The sequence below is a fragment of the Lagopus muta genome, chromosome 4 (genome assembly GCF_023343835.1).
Source record: "Lagopus muta isolate bLagMut1 chromosome 4, bLagMut1 primary, whole genome shotgun sequence".
In the NCBI taxonomy this organism is placed as follows: Eukaryota; Metazoa; Chordata; class Aves; order Galliformes; family Phasianidae; genus Lagopus; species Lagopus muta.
Genome location: NC_064436.1, coordinates 917,849 through 936,730, shown reverse-complemented (window position 1 = coordinate 936,730; position 18,882 = coordinate 917,849). Strand labels below are relative to the sequence as shown.

At 46.0% G+C, this 18,882-nt stretch overlaps 1 long non-coding RNA gene across 1 annotated transcript; it reads left to right on the top strand.

Moving 5' to 3' along the window:
* Nucleotides 1-4,286: 4,286 nt before the first annotated feature.
* Nucleotides 4,287-15,613, top strand: LOC125692696 (uncharacterized). The gene is made up of 2 exons (XR_007376806.1): nucleotides 4,287-4,399; nucleotides 4,500-15,613. It is a non-coding gene; the product is annotated as an uncharacterized LOC125692696 (long non-coding RNA).
* The last annotated feature ends 3,269 nt before the right edge of the window (nucleotides 15,614-18,882 follow it).

Genomic DNA, 18,882 nt, shown 5'->3' with positions numbered 1-18,882 from the left:
AGAACACACACAGCATCCATTAGGAGCAGGGCCACCGCCTGGGTGCTGCCCACAACACTTGCCAGCCATAACCTGCTACGTGCAGAACTGGGCCCAGGGCTCTCAGCGTCACTGCAGCACTCCAGCCATTATCATCGGTGCTGCAGCCTCCAACTAAGAAGCACAGACAGGAAGAAACTGACAAGAGAGCCACACGTCCCGCTGACAGACAGAATGCTCCTCCCTGTTTCATTTACACCAGTTCAGCTGCTGGTGAAATTCTAGTCTAGCTTCTCTCTGGACAAACAGCAACACCCAGGTTGGCCAGTCTGTCACACCTGAAAGCTCCCCAGACTCCTTCCTCTTCACATTTGCCTGCACACACACACACTGACTGTCAGACAGCAGGACAAGGCCTGGCCTGTCACGCTACTAACAAAGCTCGTAGCTCTCCTTAATGCAACCAACTTCTTCATTGGTGCGAGAAGCCACAATTTCAACCAGGCAGCCTTCACCTGTTCCTGCTCCCTAGGGAATCACCAAGGCAAGATTTAAGATACCAGCAACTGCTTGTGACGTGCAACCAGGTATCTTCAAGAGTTAATAATAAATAAGAAGACATACATAACAAGGCAGCAAGCCCTTGGCCAGAACGTAAGCCATACGAAAGGAAGATTTCCAAACCTTCACAGCCCTCCTTAGTTCGTGCACACCATACATGGTGCTGGGAGTCATCATCCCAATGATTGCCCTTACAAAATTCCCCTCAGCTCTGACTTCAAGTCATCAATCCAATCCTAGAAAGCCAAGAGAGGAGAAAGGAGTTGGCATAAAGTACGGCCTTTGAGGACAGAAGGAACTGAGCTGTTCACCGCTTCTCTTCAGGCTCCAACCCTCCTTGCATTAACAACTGCTCTGAACTGAACGAGAACAAAACAACCTTGGTCAGGTAAAGTCTCTGCTGATCTTCCTCTTATGGAGACTGGGTTGGTTTTCGCTTTTCACCAAGTGACACAACCACATTCACACATCTCTGCAGACACCTACCCTGCCAGGAGTGTCTTGTAGGTGATCAGAACTCGCTGACGTTGGCCAACATTGAATTTGGTCAAGACGTTGATGATGGCATCTTCATCCATGCCTGCAAGAAACAAACGGAAGCTGGTCAGGCTGCTTGCACAAGAATCAGAAGTGCCCTCTACCCTTGTGCCACCTCCAGTCCCCTACACAGCCAGTTCTCAACAGCCCCAGGACTACAGCTATGCACATAAAGCTGCCAGGACCACACCATGACATGAAGGGCAGTTCTGTTTCCACTTTCCAGTGATTTTTAGGGCAGTTGTGCAGCAGAGCATAGCAAGCAGCTATGCTTCCCTCTAACAAGCCACCAGAGCAGCCATTCCAAGTGCTGGGGAAAAAATAAAAGTTGACCTGTGGAGGAAGATCAGCTTACCAAAGCCCTTCATGGCCTTCCTGAGTGCCTGTACTTCTTGCTTAGCGCTGGAACTTGAGACCCCCTTGATTGTTGTCTAAGGCCACAAGAAAAGATTTAGCAAAGGCAGACTTGCACCAATGCACACATAGAGTTGAATTGAAAACAAAAAAACACCCAACATAAAAGATGTGAACACAGAGATGGTAAAACTCCACCCACACACCTGATGTGATATCAGGCTTCCGTCTCACGCAGCAGTCTACCCTAGTGGGACTTCCCAAGCACATCAGAAAGAAGCCACAGGGCACAACTACAAGGAGAACATTTCTCCACATTGCTGTCCATTAAGTACCTAGTTTCCAGTGAAGCAGCTGGACCACCTGGTATCTGTGTTCAGGCCCACCAGGCTTTCTTCCTAGCAGTTCTCCATGTCAGTCATAAAGCAGCGTGCTCCCATCACAGCCCCACTCCTGACTTCTCTTGTAGCAGATTTATTCTGCACCATTACTTTTGCTCTGTGAGGCTGCACCTAGAGAACAGTGTCCAGGTCTGGGCTCCCAGGCTGGACATAAACACTCTTAAGGCTGCCCCACTTGGAGCTCATTTAAGGGCTGACTGGCACAGGGGAAGGGCTTGTTTCTGGAAGGTTCTCTGCTGTGGAGTTTGTTCTGTCGGTGTAAATCCTTGGAGATGGTGAGCATTTCTTTTCCTGACTCTGTAATATGCTTATATTGTGCTGGTGTTTCTGCCGCAACGTGCGTGATGGCTTTCTTTCTGCTTTGCAGAAAGGGGCTGGGGCCCGGGTGTCGCGGCCGCAGCCAGCGTTTGTGGCCTGGCACATGGTGGCAGCGCAGCAGCTTCCTCTCTGTGGCTGGGATGCTACCTGCTTGTGCGCGGTGCTCTGGCCTCTGGTGGTGGTGCATGCAGGCGTTGGGCTCGTGGGCGGCGCGGTGCTGTCCCCGTGGTGCTCGTCTGCCAGCCAGCAGGAGATACAGCCAGGTGGCAATGCCAGGCGGGTGAGAATCACCCGGGGCCACCTTCACAGCACCTCTCCCATCAGGTGTGCAGTGCTGGGCAATGGAGGTGCAGGGGCAGCCAGTTGGCTCAGCACGGGCAGCTCAGGAGATGCTGTCTGGTACCCAAGTGAGTTGTTGAGGAGCCCAGGTTCAGCATCTGTCTCGTTGCTGAGCTCCCTGCTGGCCCTGGGGGAGTGAGGCAGCTCTGGTATAAGAGGAGGAGTCGAGGCTGCTGGAGACACGTGGGCTCGGTGGTTCTGTGGCAGTGGTGCACTGCGTCAGCTCTTCCCTTTTGCTGCTGTCCAGAGCATTCGCAGCTTCTGGAATGGCAGAACATCCCCCGGAGCGATGATGGCAGCCGTCCCACCCCTGCTTGGTGTAGACACCCGCCAGTCATCTGTGCAGACCGCAAACTCACCCTCAATCCAGGTGAGCAAACGGTCAATTTCCACATTGTCAGCAATGCTGTTGGTGCTGGGTCTATCTTCTGGGCAGTGGAAGAAATGCCCAGTGGGGCAATGACAGCTTTCCCCCAGGCACTCAGCGCAGACAGCCCCCCATCAGCTGTGCTGCTCCCAAACTCACCGCTGTTGATCCACGTGAGCAGCTCATCCATGTCTGCAGCGTCATCCAGGATGCCATTTTCTTATATCCTCCCCCAGTCCCCTGTAGCCCCATACTGCCCTGTATCGCTTCACAGCCATGTTTATAACCCTGTATCTCACCAGTATTCCTCCATCTCCCCTTTAGCCCCCTATAGTCCCTGTATTTGGGCCTATATCTGGACCGTTTAGCCCCACATGCTTCCATAGCCCACCTTATTTCCCCACGCAGACCCCCCCATAGCCCCCCCCAATGCTCCCTATAGGATTGGGGTGTGGGATACGGATATGGGATGAATATGGAATGGGAGATCAGAAAATGGAATATATATGGGATGGATATGGGAAGAACGTAGGATGGATTGGGGATGAAATATGGATACAGAATGGGACTGGGATGGTAATGGGATGGGATGAGGATATGGAATAAGTATAAGTATATGGAATGGACATGTGCAGTGGACATGGCCTTAGTGCCAGCGCCGCTCCTCTCTCCTCCCACAGGCTCATGAGCGGGTTGTGGAGAACCACAGAGCTGTGGCCAGGGAATTGCTGATGAAGATGAGCGGATGCAGCGGCACGGGCCGGTGTGGGTGTGCAGGCACAGCAGTGCTGCACGTGGGGTGTGGGGTGGGAGAAGTCCCCCCGTGTGGGTCTGCAGCTGCAGCCCTGCGGGCGCCGGTTGCCCCGATGGAGGAGGTGGGAGGGTGTATAATCAAGATGTTATAATTACAATATAATTGTATAATCAATAGATATCAAGATGTTATAATTACAATATAATCAAGAGAATTAGGCAAAGTAAACAACGATCACAAAAGAGAATTAGTGGAAGAGCTTACCCTTCGGCTGAGCTCACCAGAAGCCACCAAGAAGGGTGATCTCCAGAAGAGATCCTTCCCCACTGGTAGCCAGCTCTTAAATAGGTCTAGGAATTGCCTTCACCTGTGCTCCTCTGGCTGACTCATGGCTCGCCTTAGGTGATTAATCAGAGGTTCAGGCCGTGACTCAGCAGTTCCCATACAGAGGGGACGGCAGCACGGAGCTGCTGTCAGACGGAGCTCCGTGGGAGTGCTGGTGCCCTGACGGCTGCTCCTCTTCTCCTTTCCTGCAGGAATCCCAGCAAGCACAGGGTGAAAGAGTGGCTGCCAGGAAATAGGAGCTGGAGCAGATAGGGTGAAGCAGGGGCGCGTCCTCAGAGCTCGGTGTCCTCACAGCTCTGGCTGTGAGGAGGACCTCAGCCCTGGTCCCTCGGGTCCATGAGTCCCAGAACAGCCATCCCACATGGTGCAGCCATTGTCTTGCTGTAGAAGCAGCTCATTGCCCAGCTGGAAAAGCAGCTGCAGGCTGAGAGCGAGGAGATTGAGGTAGTGTGGAGGGGTGCGGGGATCGGGGCTGCTTGCCCCTAGGCTGGGGACCTAGAGGAGGGCTGCAGCAGGCACGGGCACTCACACTTTTGTCTGCCAGGTGCTGCGCCAGGAAAAACAGCGCCTGCAAGAGGAGCTGGAGGAGCTGGAGATGGAGAATGCCTGCTGAGTGGGACTGGGCCCTGCAGCCCATGCCTGCACCTGGGGCAACAATAGGGCTGCTGGGCTTTGGGCTCGGCTTCCGTTTGGCATGTGGCGTGACGGAGCAGCCCCATCCCAGCCCCCTGGGGTGGGCACACACTGCTGGCGAGCCCCCGCGGTGACAGAGGCCGCCTGTGCCACTGCACTGCCAGGCTCCCACTGTCCTGCATGAGCCCTGGCTGTGCAGCAGGGCCTGACCACCATCCCTGCCCCGTGTTCACCTGCGGGAGAAGAAGGAGCAGGTGAGGAGACGAGGGCTCGCCTTCTGGATGCAGTGAGTGTCCCCTAATTGCCCCGTGCCCAGCTGCCAGCAGCCGGGCTCCCGGCAGGGGGCTGATGGCCTGGACCACCACTGCCACCAGCAGGGCTCAAAACAAAATGCTAAGAACAATATATCTAAAACAAAGCTATTTCTACTCTTGGATTTTAAACACTTGTGATTTGTGAGTCCATTTTGGACTTTGTTTTGTTGTAAAAGGGGCTTATTTAGCACTGTGATCCTATCAAGGCACTTCCAGCTCAGATAACGAGACCTTCCTCCAGTGCTTCTATCCTTTGATGTAATAAATACACACTCTGTTACTCTGTTTGACAGAGGAGCCCGGGAAGACATTGAAGAAGTTGAAGTAGCTTTGGAGATGGAGTGCCTTAACTTCTTTCGTGTTACATTGACCAATTTTTTCAGAGACTGTGGGTAGTATTTGTGAAATTTTTTCAAAATAAAAAGAAGTCCGAAAATAAATCCAGAGGTATTATTTAGTGAAATACAAGTTTAAATTAACATCTCTATATCTTTCTACCTCTATCATCATTCCACTGGTATTTATTTGTAATATGGTACCCTTGTCTCCCTAATACAGGAGGGAGAGAAGGTTCTTTCAATATACATATGCCTGATGGCGAGATTAGGGGACGATGGGTGAAATGTTAGCCCAACCAGATTACTACAAATCCTAGTTGTTGAAGGAGATGGGGAAGGGAAGGTGGGTGATAAAGACAGGAAATAAAAGCAAGGAGTCTTTGCAGAAAGCAGGAGAGAGATAGTCACCACTAGGTTTGGTTCATAGTTCAGACACTGATCTTCAGAAGTGACGGGTTGTCAAGGGTTGTTGTTTGGTTGATGATGACAACAGTGGCAGCAGTACCAACTTCTATACATAAGTCCAAAGTGATCGAGTCAGCTCTCTTTGGAGTGGCAGCTTCTGGCTTTGGGATCTCAGCAGAAACTCCTTTGTTCCCATCTTCCACACCTTGTCAGCAAAGAAGAGGGAGCTGGGAGGTGCTCACCTGCATCCTGTTTTTCACAGTATGTGATGGTATAATTCCCCAGTCTCCCACACGAAGCTGGAGTTATTTGCTCACAGGCCAGATCTTCTGCTAGTAAAAGCTCCTGAGAACTCTCTTCTGAAGGCAAAGAGTTCCAAAGGAAATGCTTTCAAATGTCCACAAAGTTATGTTGATTGCCACACGGTGACACTCATCAGTCACCTCCTGGATAAGTCAGAGTCTTATCCCAAAAAATACCTCAAAAAGCAAGCCTGGAGCCAAGAAAAAAAAGGGTTCAGACCCTTGTGTATTGCCATACTTAACAAGAATACTCCTGCATAATTGTCAATCACTGATAGTATTCCTGTTTTATGTACTAACTAGATGACAGAACTCTTGCATAGAATAGTAGTATTAAAGTGCAAAGTCAGACACATCAATATTTGCAAATGCTAGATTTAATATTTCCCAATGAAATGTTATTCATGTGCTATTGAGGATCCATTATTGTACAGCCTTGAATCATATGGTCACTTGCTATTTTTTGTCAAGTCTTCATCTTAGGTACGGAATGTAAGTCGCTTACTTAGTCAGCTTTTACATTTTTCTGTTCTGTGAACAGCCCGATACCTTATTTACCGCATAGTATTCCAACTGTGCTTTGAAAACAGAATAATCATTGAATCACCAAGGTTGGAAAAGACCTAAAAGATCATCCAGTCCAACTGTTCACCTATTCCCAATAGCTCCCACTAAACCACGTCCCTCAACACAACATCCAGCCTTTCCTTGAACACCCCCAGGCTCGGTGACTCCACCACCTCCCTGGGCATCCATTCCAGTGCCTGACCACCCTTTCTGAAAAGTAATACTTCCTGATGTCCAGCCTGAATCTCCCCTGCCGTAGCTTGAAGCTGTTCCCTCTGGTCCTATCACTAATGACACGAGAGAAGAGGCCGACCCCCAGCTCACTACAACCTCCCTTCAGGAAGTTATAGAGAGCAATGAGGTCTCCCCTGAGCCTCCTCTTCTCCAGGCTGAACGTTCCCAGCTCCTTCAGCCTCCCCTCATACGGCCTGTGTTCCAGACCCCTCACCAGCTTTGTTGCCCTCCTCTGAACGCGTTCCAGGGCCTCAATGTCTTTCTTGCAGTGATGGGCCCAAAACTGGACACGGTACTCGAGGTGCGGCCTCACCAGTGCTGAGTACAGGGGAACTCTCTGTTCCTGCTTGCAACGCTGTTTCTGATGCAGGCCAGGATGCCATTGGCCTTCTTGGCCACCTGGGCACACTGTCGGCTCATGTTGAGCCGAGCATCAATCAATACCCCCAGGTCCATTTCCTCTACACAGTCCTCCAGCCACACCGCCCCAAGCCTGCAGCGTCGCCTGGGGTTGTTTGTAGCCGAAGTGCAGGACCCGGCATTTGGCCTTGTTGAAACTCATCCCATTGGCTTCAGCCCAGCTCTCCCGCCTGTCCAGATCTCTCTGTAGGGCCTCGCTACCCCCAGGCAGATCCACACTTCCAGCCAATTTGGTGTCATCTGCGAATTTACTGAGGGTGCACTCGATGCCCTCATCCAGGTCATCAATAAAGATATTGAAGAGGACAGGCCCCAGCACCGACCCCTGCGGAACACCACTCACGACCGGTCGCCAGCTGGATTTAACTCCATTCACCACCACTCTCTGAGCCCGGCCCTTCAGCCAGCTCCTCACCCAGCCAAGAGTGTACCCATCCAAGCCTCGGGCTGCCAGCTTCTGCAGGAGAATGCTGTGGGAGACAGTGTCAAAGGCTTTGCTGAAGTCTAGGTAGACCACATCAACAGCCTTTCCCTCATCCACCAGATGGGTCACTAGATCATAGAAGGAGATCAGGTTGGTCAAACAGGACCTGCCCTTCACGAACCCGTGCTGGCTAGGCCTGATCCCCCCCCCGGTCACCCCGCACATGCCGCATGGTCTCCCTCAAGACAATCTGCTCCATCACCTTCCCTGGAGTAGGGGAAAAATGCTTACCTGCTGAGGTACCTACTTTGTTCCCCATATCTGCCCATTTATAGCTTACTAATAGCGATAGATGCTAAAAATGTCTCTGTGTGAGATCTGAGAAGTGAAGAGAGAGGATGAATTTATCTTCAGGGAAGAAAAGAAAAAAGACATCATGCATGAAATAAGGTATCAGACCTGCTTTGTGTATTACCTTTTGAGACTGTGTCTTTCTAATGAAGGATCCTAGCAGAGACTGCAGAAATGCAAGAAAGACTACTCAGAGTGGCAGCTGTTTCATCTGCAGGAGATGGATTGGGTTCTTTCTCTGGGTCCATGGGCCAGGGATCTAGTGGGTTGTCTGACCCATCCCAGTGATTATTTAAGGTTGCACCAGAATGTTTTTAACTCAGGACACTTGACTCAGATGTCTCTCACTCAGAGCACGGGAAAAATGGTGCAGAGTGAAAGCATGAAGGAAATGAAAGAGCAGCTACAGGTGTGCAACGGCTCCTTTGTGTATTTGTCCATATCATATTCATACGAAGGCTGCATCTCTTCTTTCACTCATACTGCCTTGTAACAGTTTTCTGATGCTAATCCTAAAAGCATTCTAATCTTTTATTGATCATCTGACACCTATAGCTCATCTCATTACTCTTCAAAAATCCTGCTATCAACTTAGCCTATTTCAGTAAAAATGCACATGTATTTCACAACTGTCACCAGCACACACTCCTTTTGTTGATGAATTCACTTTGAAATGCTTTTTTTCATGTCTGTTCTTTTGACCTTTTAAAGACCTGCAATAACATCGGTAATTTCAAAATTTAGTAAGATTTATTTTTCCTTACAGATCACTGATTTGACAAAACAATGGCTTAAAGGACCTTCCATAATTTCACAGGCAAATATCGGCAACTCAGTGTGGAAAGGCAGTTTGGACAACCATGTAGCTCTCAGCTATCTTTGGGAATCTTTCAGACTTTGGAGGCAAGAGAGATGTCCTCCTTGGAGACATTTTCTTTGTTTCTCATTTGGTTTCTAGTGAAGAAGCAATGGAAATGGTCTTTTTATCACATCTTCAAGCATAGCAAGGATTATGATTTTTTTCTGTCAACATGGATGGCAATCTTTTACTCTTTACTATGGGTGTAGATAAAATGTCTTGAATGGGAGGCCTTAATCATTTACAGAAGAATGTTTTCTTATGAGCACAGTGGATAGAATCACCTTGGATTTGGTGCCCACTTTTATGCAATTTTCCCTCTACAGCAACAAAATTTGGTCCCTGCTAAAACATTCTATGTTGGTTTTCCTTGTATTCTTTCTCATTTAGCTCTCCCACTGTTACTTCAGTGCTTTCTTCCCTTCCCATCCCTGTACTTCTCCTTGATTTCTGATCTCCACTCCAGAAAGACATAATAGAACTGGAAATAATTCCGATAAAAACAAACAAACAAACAAGCAAACAAACAAGCAAACAAAAAACACCAAAAAAATGGAACGAATAAAGGCCGAAGAATTATAAAATTACAGAATGGTAGGGTTTGAAAAGGGACTTCTGGAGCCCATCTGCTCCAAGCCCCCTGATAAAGCAAGTTCCCTCCAGGATGTCTTCACAAGCAGTTAATAAAGGACTTTTCAGCTTGCAAAATACATGGTTTAAATGCAATATTATAGAGCTCTATTTAAAATACAAATAATTGAGAAAAGATCAATAGGAAATTATGGTTCACTGTATTTTCCAACACCAGAACTGTGGTACGTCAAATAAAACTAGACAACGGTAGCTATGAAATAACTAGAAAGTGACAGCTTTGGAATAAATAAGAAGAGGTGACTCCTCATCCTGAACGCAATTAAATTGGGGAATTTCTTGAAGGAGAAGGAGGGAAAGCAATGGAATAAATATCTGGGAAACTTTTGTCTCAGGAAATTCTTAACCTATATATGAATGAAAATCTCATGTAAATATATCGAAATATCATGGAGAAGTATTACTACCCATTTAACTTGTTCTTACAGCCTTACCTACCGACCTACTACTGGTTCTTACCTGAGGAAAGGCTAAATGTATCTTTGTTTTTGGTTTGGCTGTTTTTTCATCTTGCAGATAGTCTTGTAGACGTGGTGTGAGGCTGTCAGATTGATTGATTGAGTACAGTCTCAATCAAGCATGTAGTTTTGTTCTACTTTTCTCATTGCGTCAGTAGGCAGCTCCTCAACTTGTAAGTTTCAGGTAACCTTCTTGGAATTCATACTGTCTGAAGAAGGCTTAGTAGAAAGAGGTTTGAGTTGTAATGCATTCAGGTTATCAACTTTTGCAGCTGACTCGGTTTCTTGGAGTTTCTGATATCTTTGGCAAGTTTGATCCAAATCATGCATGGGAACAAAAAGAAAAAGGGAAAAGGGAAAAAGGGAAAAAGGGAAAAAGGGAAAAAGGGAAAAAGGGAAAAAAGGGAAAAAGGGAAAAAGGGAAAAAGGGAAAAAAGGGAAAAAGGGAAAAAGGGAAAAAAGGGAAAAAGGGAAAAAGGGAAAAAGGGAAAAAGGGAAAAAGGGAAAAAGGGAAAAAAGGGAAAAAGGGAAAAAGGGAAAAAGGGAAAAAGGGAAAAAGGGAAAAAGGGAAAAATTCTCGAAGGCATTCATTCACAGAAATATGTTCTTCTCCCTCATGTATGACATTTTCTCCCAGAAATACCAGTTTTCTCACTTTTTCTTCCAGAAACACGATTCTATTCCCCTAAATATGTTTTTTTCACCAAAAAACGATGACATTTCCTCTCAGTACTCCATGTTCTCTTAAAAATACATGCTACGCTCTCCCTGAAATACTAGCATTCTCTCAAATATACCACGTTTTCCAACCAAATATGTGATAATCTCCAAGAAATACCAGTTTTCTTGACAATAACTTCCATTTTCTCCAAAAAATGCAGACTTCAACTGTTCAATAGGACATTTTCCACCAAAAATAGGATACATTCTCCCCAAAGGAACAGTTTTCTCTCATGCATATTCCATTTCCTCCCAGAAATACCACATTTCAACCCTAAAGACCACATTGTCATCCAAAATATTTTGGATATTTTCTCCCAGAAACACCAGTGTCATCCCAACTTGATGACATCTTGGACCAGCAATACCACTTTTCTCTCCCTAATATTACAGTTTCCTCCAAAAATAGATCTTCTTCCAGACTTATCAGCATTCTCTCCAACAGATGACATTTCCCCCCAGAAAGAAGACGTTTTCTCCCTGAAATACCAGCTTTCAAAGCAATACCTCCAATTTCCCCCCAGTAGACTACTTTGCACACCTTCATATGACACTTACTCCCAACAATACGGCATTTATCACAGAAATGCCACTTGACTCCCAAATGTGGGACATTTCCTGCCAGAAATACCACTTGGCTCTGCAACAGAGGATGTTTTCTCCCAGAAATACCAGCTTTCTCCCAAATAGATGATCACCCCTCCCCCACTTCCCCAAAATATGATACTGTCTCCTGGGAATACCACTTTTCTTAGAAATACCTCAGGCCTTCTCCAAACAATACGACAACACGACAATCCTCAAGGTGACATCTTCTCCCCAAAAGATGACATTTTCTCCCAGAAATGCCAGTTCCCCCCCCAGGTACCGCATTTTCTTCCAAAAATAAGACATTCTCTCCCCGAAATCATGGCTTGCTCCAATAAAATGACATTATCTCCCAGAAATACCAGTTTTCGCCCAAACATAGGACAGTTTCGATCATAAGTATCGCATTTCAACCTGAAAGAGGACACTTTCTTCCCAACATACGGTATTTCCTCCCAGAAATCCCACCCTTCACCCAAATACATGGCATTTTCTCCCACAAGTACTACTTTTCCATCAAAAATAAGACACTTTCTCCCCCAACAAGGATCTTTTCTCCCTGAAATACCAGTCTTCTCCCCAAAGAGATGACGTTTCCAACCAGAAATACAGGTTTTCTTCAGTACACTTCATGTTTCATCCACAAAATACTATGTGACAGTAGCAAATGTGACATTTTCCAACAAAAATATGATATTTCCTCCCAGAAATACCAGCTTCCTCGCAATTATGTGATCTTTTCTGCATAAAGAAGACAGTTTCTCCAGTAATACCTCACATTTCATCTCAGGAGCACTACTTTACACTCCTCAATATCATGTTTACTCCCATCAAAATGACATTTGATCACAGATATTCCAGTTGTCTAACAAAGATGGGACATATTCCCCCGGAAATACCAGCTTATTTTTTAAAATGCGGCATTTTCTCCCAAAAATCCCAGCTTGCTCACCAATAGATGTCATTTTCCAACAAAGCATGCTGTCTTCTCCCAGAAATGGCAGTTTTCTGAGAAATACCTTCCATTTTCTCTCAAAAGTACTACCTTACACTCCTGAAGAGGACATTTTCTCCCATATAGACCCTATTTGCTCCCCAAAGGACCGGTTTGCACTCCAAAAAGAAGACAGTTGCTCTCAAATAGAAGACATTCCTTCCCAGAATTTCCCCCTTTTCTCCAACAAGTAGGCCATTTTCTCACAGAAATACCACATTTCAGTTGGAAAGCTGACCTTTTCTTCCAAAAGTAGGATATTTTCTCCCAGAAATACCCATTTTCTTACAACTACCACAGGTTTTCTCCCCAAAATATCAGAGGACAAGGCCAAATTTTGCACTTGCAACCAAGAATAGGACATTTTCTCACAGAAATACTACTCTTCTCCCACATATAGGAGATTGTCTCCAAACTGGATGGCGTTTCTGGTAAGAAATACCACTTTTCTTCCCTGAACAGGACATTCTCTCCCAGAAAAATAGAGTACTCTTAGAAATACTTCCCATTTGTTTTCTTTCCTAGCTCTCTCCCCTTTTCCATTTTGCTTTTTAAACCTGAAATACTTTTGTTTACCTTCCATTCCAATTTCACTAAAATTCAGTCTACTAAATACAACTTCTGCAATATCCTGAGTGTGAAAAGAAATCAGGCGATGTAAAATATATGCCTTCAGAACCTTCGTTTCTCTGACAGACTATACCTTTCTATCCCAAGTGAATTTGAAAAGAATGAAAAGCAAGTTATAGCAAAATAAATCTAAAACAATGAAACAAATGGAAAAGATAATAGCCATGGAAGTGAACAGGGCACGCCAAGAAAGAATCAATCCATTCTCCCTGAGCAAAGCTGACAGTGGGATGTGATCTTCTAGAATGAAAAGATGTGCTCAATTTTTTTAACGAAAGATGCAGAAGAAGAATGTGCAGCAAAAATAATCATAATAATTAGACATCTCAGAAACATAGCCTACAAGCAAAGTCTGGAAGTTACAGGCATGGGAATGCTAAAAGGTTGTATGTGAGCAGTCATCAAATAAGTAGTAGGATGTAAAAAGCAAGAAAAAATATCTTACCATGAGCTAAACTGAATAGCCGTAGTGACTGACAATGCTAAAAGGTTAAAAAAGCTGAAACAGAGCACTCAGTGTTTCTTAGTGGTTGCTGAGTTTATCTTTTTACGTATCTATTCATTTCTCATAATAACCAGCACAACTGGAGTGGTTTTGCTTCAATTTCCTGCTTTAAAACTGTCTGATCTCAGGTTTTAGCATACTGTGTATTCTATTTAGAAAAGTCTGATGAGCAGATTCACATCTGTTTAATACATGTAAAATACACGTAAAATGCAGTTTTACTCAACACATAGTATAAGAAAAGCTCAACGTTCCTACCTATGATGAAGATAGGATATTAAAGAATTGCTGTGTATGAACAGTATTCGTATGGTGAAATTTCTCTAGTATAGACTTAGGTTTTACTTCTGCGTCCCATTACTCTGCTTACCATAAAGAAACACTGTTCAGATAAGTAGCAGCCATAATATTCTGACTACTTTAGAATATTCAGAATTTTTTAATCACCAGACAGTAACTCACTTCATCTTTGACAGGATACACTGGCAGTAGGCTCACAGAAGTATGAGACTTGGTGAGCATTATTAATTTGAAGATATTTGTTTATTCTGAAAATGGCCCAGGTTGGAAGGGACCTCAAGAATCATTTCTTGCAATACCAATTCTTAACAGCAATTTTACAATGGAGCATGAAAACAAATCCGCTCAAAATCAAGCCTGGAATGACACAGCTGGAGAGTTTTCAGGAAACACAGCAGTGAAAGATAACATCAAATAAATAACCCAACACAGCCACATTATTTAAATTGGCCTTGAAAGCTATCAGTGTCTAACTACTGTTATTTTAGAGTTGTGGATCTCATTAGCAGCCTCCAATTTACTCAGCCAGCCGTTATAAACCTTAGTTTTTCATAATTGCACACAGGCCAATCCAAAAGTAATGCCTTCTGTTTTTATAAAGCTGGCCCACAACATCACAGGTGGATGCTGGTGGGATGACAGCAGAGGTTGAACCTTCCTGCCAGCATTCAGTTACATTCTGCAGCCATGCGGCAGATGGCAGCAGAGGGCCAGAATGACAGCACAGCACCTGACATGGAAGTGCTCATGGAGCACAGGGTGTCCCTGAACTCCTCCACACTGAAAAAAAATCACACCCACTGACATCCATCAATGCCTGCAGAATATTTATGAAGCCCAACACGTGGATGTGAGCACAGTGAGGCTTCAGCAGTGGCAACAGCAATGCAAGGCGAGCCACCCAGACAGCCAAATGGATTTATTTTAATTATCATTTCTTTTTAAACAAGCACAGCATGCAGGCTCAACACTGGAGGGAAAGGAAAAAAAAAAAGAAAAAGAAAAGGATAGTTAATGGTGGTGACCATGCTAAAAAACAGAGTTTTGTTGAGAGAGCTGAGAATTCACTTTGTGTATCTCTTATCATTTCTGTGGAAATAAATAGGAGGCATTCCTTTCAGAGCAATCTACGTACCTCAATGAGCCACCATCCTAATAATGCAGTAATACTAATAATAGGAACAGAAAAAAACAGACTCTCAGAATATCTGTTGTGGGGATGGAACAACAAAACCAACACTGCAGTCAGCTGCAGTTATTCCCTGGGAAGGAACTGATGCCAGCAGAAAGGTCACGACCACTTCCGACACTCAAACCATAGCAGCATGTCAGAGCACGCAGCCTTGGAATAAACCCCAAGGATAAACCAAATAGACTGGGAGGTACCAACCTTACAAATTCACTGTACCGCTGTGTCGTATGGTAAGAAGAAAAGCAGGATGTTTGAGACTTTGTCAGGCGCAGAACCTCCAGCACTGGAGGCGAGCAGTTCTGAGTTCTCGGTATCTGGTCGTAATTTGCATGCATGCACAAGAAGCAGTGCAACTCAATTTACAAGAGCAACCAAATGCATTCAAGGCATACTTACAAAAGACTCTGAGGTAGAAAGCTGCTCGCTGAGGCGAAGATCAGAAATGAGGCAGGGGAAGCCTGACAGATTGAGAGCGATTAAGTGTCTGAATAAAGAAAGGAACAGAAAGAACAGACATTGCTGGAATCTATCAGATGCCAATCTTCATTTGAAAAACATCCTGTACATGTAGAAGCAACACAGGATCAACCGGCAACTATTTATCCCACTATCTCAGTGATGATTGCTATTATACAAACTCTGTGTATTTTTCATACTGCTGTTAGAAAAAACACACAAATTCCTCCTCCAGCATGTAAGCAAATTCAAGTTCATTTAGGAGTTTAGGTAGAAAAAAAGACTTCTGGTCTCGGTAACACAGCTACAAAAGCACTGTACAGGATACTCACAGATACGGCATAAACCAAAGCTGGCTCTTTGTAACAGCACATTTCCCCATTTTGGAAATTTGTGTAACAGCACAAGCCCCATTTTGGGGGCAATGACTCACACCCCCCTGTCACAGCCGTGCGCCGAGGGCACCATCACCCCCCTGTGCACAGCCATCAACCTGTCCCAGGACTCCATGCACCCCACAGGCATCCCTGCCCCCGTCCTCAATCCCATGGTGACATCAGCATGGACTGAATTGGGGCAGGGGATGTGGGGGGACTTGAGACATGAGGGGATGTATGGGAACACAGGGACATGTGAGGACATGGGGGGACATGGGGTGGAGGTGTGGGGTCAGAACTGCAGAGGCGAGATGAGGTGACACGTAGAGGTGACACAGGGAGGTGGCAGGCCGTGCCAGGAGGTGCCGGTGCCATTTGAGCAGCACTGCGGGGCAGATGAGCAGCACCAGCCCAACCTGGGGGTGATGGTGACACTCCAGGATGTGGAAATGCTATTGGTTTTCAAGCAAGAGTTCGTTATCTATACATAATACTGCACTTGTTTGTTTGTGGTTTTTTTTTGTTTGTTTTTGTTTTGTTTTTTTTGAGTCAGTGACAGTATGCAGCCTGACAGAATAGCTGTAGAGCAGCCTAAAAAGCAGCAAGAAGCTCTGGGAGGACTGTCAAGTGCCAGATTCTGTATCAGGTGTGTATCTCTGTGCATATGTTGCCATTACCTGCTTTGGTCAGGGTTCTTGTCAGTTCTGAGCTCCTGCAGTGGGAAGAGCTCGAGCAACTGGTGCAGTTGCTGCAGACCTGTGCGATGGGGGAGTGCTTGATAAGGACAGCCCTGCAGCCCTCAGCTGGACAAACTTGCTCCGTGTGCCCAGACTGGGAGCTGCACAGTGCCCGGCTGCACTTCTCCAGCTCAGAGCCCGCTGCCTGCAGCTGCATCTTTGCTTCCTTCCCTCCTGCCCAGAGCCTTGAGGGTGCTCCCACAGTCCCCTGCCCACCCCCAAAATGTCACAGAAGACAGCTGGCAGCGAGCTGGAGGAATCCCAGCACCCTGTTTTCCTTCTGCCTGCAGCTCTCTCCTCCTCTGCCACACAGGGCTCCAGCTGCAAAACGTGAATGGTCGGGGGGAAAGGGAGTGCTGGCAGGACCGACTGCTGCAGCTGGCCGGGGAGGGTCTGCGTACCCCGTGCCCTTCTGGGCTATCTGTCCAGCTGCAGGAAGACCAGGGTAGGGCAGCTGAGAAGCTGCCCCCATCAGAGGGGGGAACAAGCTGTCCTTCCACAGAGACATTCCTCTCACAGCCAGATGCACCCACACAACTCTCGGGCCATCTTGCCAATGGCAGCTGTGACACATCAATTCTTTCTAGGCAGGTGAATTAATTTTTTTTCCATCTGTAAACTTACGGGGAGAACTGCAGTTTTTGGTAATCTTTGTAGGAACACTGTCATGGTCCACACAGAACTCAAAACTGCAGCTTTGTGCTAGATCTGGCTGCTTAGACTTGCTAGGACCTAAAACTTCCCATTTTATGGCATGAAAAGAACAAAAAGGCATTTCCTTTGTCTGTTCCCCTTCTGTTGACGTACATTACCACAGCTTTGATGACAGTAAGGTTTCCTGGGCCATCTGTCAGAGCTGCAGAGCTTCCACCTCCTTTAAGCATCTGTCCACTCACAAGTACAACCAGCCCGGCTGAGTAAACTACGCTGCGTGTGCTGAGATGAAATGGAACAGAGATCAGAAGAAAATAATTGCATCTTAGTAAAAATCTCTGTGATTTCTAGTCCGAGCAAATTAATGTCACATACAAAAATTATTTCCAACGTAAAGTAACCACGTTTCCAAAACAAATTCTACCCATAGAAGATTACAGAACTATACTAAAGCACATCTTAAAACATCAGTTCTGTGGCAGACAGAGTAAAGAGACCAGCAAGAGAAAGCACAGAAGGGCTTCTCCCTAAGGAATAATTGACTACAAGAGGCAGAGCTGTTTGCTGAGGTTTTTTAGTGCAAGTGAGCAGAAAAGAGGAAAGTAGGAACGTGACCTCAGGACAGTCTGAAGTAACATGGAAACGGGAAGAGCTGCCCAGGTGCTCTGAGCTGTTCAGACGAATGCTGTTACATATGCAGAGACAAGCAGAAGAATGAAAATCAAGGCATTCGCCTTCATCTTAATGGCACTGCATAAGCCACCTCTCTGCAGGACTACAGCACAGACAGTGCAAGACTACTAAGAACTGCACAGTAATTGCCAAGCCACGTTTTCAGAAGCCAGCGTGACAAAGTACTTTCCTTTTCCCATCCACAAAGAAATGCTGGCTTACACACCAATCTCCAGGGGGATAAGAATACGGAGGTACTTCATGCTATTTTCTCAAACTGAAAGGTATCAAATGTCTACTTAAGGACAAAATAAAACCAGCAAAAAAGAACATGGAAAGCACACTAACCTCAGTAGGCACTTCAGATCCAACAGCAATAACTGCAGCAGGCAGTAGCTTATTTCTGCACGTGCCTAGCAGTCAACTTTGCTTGCTCTTAGATCTTTCTGCTTCCTATTGAATTAAAGCTTCTTTTTCTTTAAGGTATTTATCACACTTTCCACAGGACTGCTTTCATGCTTTACAAAAAATAACAGCTAGAGAAAAAAGACTCAGTAAAGCTCTCTGACAATACAGGGATGCAAACTTCCTGCCTGTCACCCAAACAGGCGCAGCGCCCACCCTGAGGCTCTTGTGCTGCCACTGCACACACTGAGCACAGGGGAATCCTTCACAGCAATCAGCTGCTGAGTTACACACAGCCATTCTGGGAGAACCGGTTTGCTGCTTTTGTTGTTCACATGCATAGCACTACACCAAGTTAGCACAACCATCTACACCTCATTTTCTCCACCACACAGTGGGGAAACAAACAGCTTTCTGGCTAAAAATAAAAATACCCTGCAACGCAAAGAGAATGTTCCCAGATAAAACAAGGGAAAACAATCCAACAAGCAACCTCCCTCCTTCCCCTCAGCCCACCATCCTTCCCCCCACAGAACAGACAAAACAAACCCACAGGAAAGGAAAAGACAGCAAATCCACTTCCTGAGCCAATTCCCAGTGTTGAGAACTTAATAAAGAAAAACCAATACATTCTCTGCGAGCATCACCACAAAAGCTGCACATTGAATGAAACGAGCAACTGAGGGTTACAGCCTCCAGCTGCACCTCCTAACCAAGGCAACTGGGAGAAAAAGTAAAAGT